Source organism: Aethalodelphis obliquidens, unplaced genomic scaffold (genome assembly GCF_003676395.1).
Source record: "Aethalodelphis obliquidens isolate GAN/ISIS:26980383/991018 unplaced genomic scaffold, ASM367639v1 scaffold10, whole genome shotgun sequence".
In the NCBI taxonomy this organism is placed as follows: Eukaryota; Metazoa; Chordata; class Mammalia; order Artiodactyla; family Delphinidae; genus Aethalodelphis; species Aethalodelphis obliquidens.
The window spans coordinates 12,408,665-12,410,612 of record NW_020837954.1 but is presented as its reverse complement, the minus strand read 5'-3'; the positions used below and the strand labels follow the sequence as shown (position 1 = coordinate 12,410,612).

At 44.9% G+C, this 1,948-nt stretch overlaps 1 pseudogene; it reads right to left on the bottom strand.

Moving 5' to 3' along the window:
- Positions 1 to 421: 421 nt before the first annotated feature.
- On the bottom strand, positions 422 to 1,313 carry LOC113623007 (39S ribosomal protein L15, mitochondrial pseudogene; annotated as a pseudogene).
- Between the last annotated feature and the right edge of the window lie 635 nt (positions 1,314 to 1,948).

The following is a 1,948-nucleotide window of genomic DNA, read 5'->3' as shown; positions in this document are numbered from 1 at the left end:
AGCGCTTCCTTGCGGCTACCGAGTAAGAAGCTCACCAGCTCATTAGCAGCCCTCTGACCTTGACCAGGCAGCTGACAAAGCAATCTCATCCCACCTGTGCGTTCATTCTGATTTGCAACAATAAGACAAGACCTGGATGGAAGGATGATGGAAAACTCAACTGGAAATTGTCTAAGAGTTACACTCTCCCTTGGGCAGAGAACCAGGGAGCTTAGATCTCTGAGACAGAGGCACACAGATCCACCAGATCCTCTACACAGTCCTTGCTTACTGTGTTTTTAATTTAGATAAAAAAGAGAGATATGATTACACAGAAAACATCAACATCTGCAGAATTACAAATTAAGCAAATGCCATGGGAAACACGTGTGTTTCAGTCCCTTTCTGGAGCTCTTTTACCATCTGTTATCTTGGAAGGAACTCAGGAGCTGTAGTACTTGAGGAGATTCTCATCCATAGGTTTGAGGATTTCCTTATCTGCCATATTCACTACCCACCTGGGAGCAAGACCAAAGAAAATCTGCCTTGGATCTTTTTGAGTACTGAGCATTTTGAAGAGTCCGTCTTTCGTGATATCAGGTAAAATATAACCGTACTTCTTGGCGAGCTCCAATCTTGCTTCAGGAAATTCAGCAGGATCCGCCAAGTAACCACGATTCCTTGCATCAGTGTAGTAGGGTACCAGTGCCTTGGAGGTGAGCATTCGCTTGGGAATGGGTTGTCCACGGAGAAAGAATGTAATAGGTTTTCACAGAATTTCCAGGCTTCGTGGGTCATAGAAGGCCGTCGTGATGACACCCCCATTCTTCTCAATTGCAACGATGGCCAGCTCTGAAGCCAGCTGTACTTCAATGTTAACTTTCACCTTAAAGGTGTCATCACCCTCCTCTACCAGCTGGACACCATAATCCCTTTTAGATGGCTGGAAGGTCACACCTCTCCCATTGACAAGTTGGGTTAAGTCAATAGGTTGTGTAGGATAAACTCGACCCAAATCAAAAAGATACTGCAGCCTGTTGAGAGTCAAAGGCTGATACTGGCGTCTGAAGCTATGTCCTTCATTAAACCCATATTTTGAGATTCGAAGGTAAAATGGAGTGTGGCCTCTCTCAAAGCCCAGCCAGGGCCGGGTTCTTTTCTGTCGTTCTCCCTTGTGGTCCCTGCCACATTTTCTACCTCTTCTCTGACCTCTTGGTCATCTTTCCGGTTTCCTGGAGCCTGGGTTTGGCCTCAGGTTAGCCAGGCTCACACGGGGCAGGGCCCGCAGCAGGTCCAGGGCCTGGGGCCCCCTCGCCCCGCACTGGGCCAGCCATGACCCACGCGCCCAACAAGCCGCAAGGGCGCTGGGCCACCAGAGCCTGCCTTATTCATTTTTTATCCTCTTCCTTCTTTGTACCTTAACTCTAATAGGTAGATAAGCACCAATATCTTGGAACTGTCTAAGGATTAAAAACAAATGCCTCCTACAGAATTTATTGCTATTATCTTTATCCCAATGACCCTCATGTTCTGCCATTTGCTGGTTCTGAGAAATGCAACCATATTTTTAATTATTAGACTTATTGTAGAGCCTGTGAAAATTTAGACCTGCAGACACTAACTTTTTTGGATGTAGAATTTATTCAGCATCTCATCTATGCCTGTTTCTGTGTAATACAACATTACCCATTTAAAGTAGACATAATCATCTCCACTTAAAAGACGAAAAAACTAAGACATAGATTAAGTAATCTGTCCAAGATCACATGGCTGGTAAATAATAGAGCTTAGACTAGAATACAGTCTTCCTGACCCACCGGACAGTCTTCTTTCTGAGAGCTCTACTCAACTGCCTCATCAATTTCTGATACACTTTTACATTTCAAACTTTGGACCCCCACAAAAGGTGGGGGCATAATAATGGCCAGGTATCGATGGATAGGAAAATTAAAAGGTAATCCTACCCAGA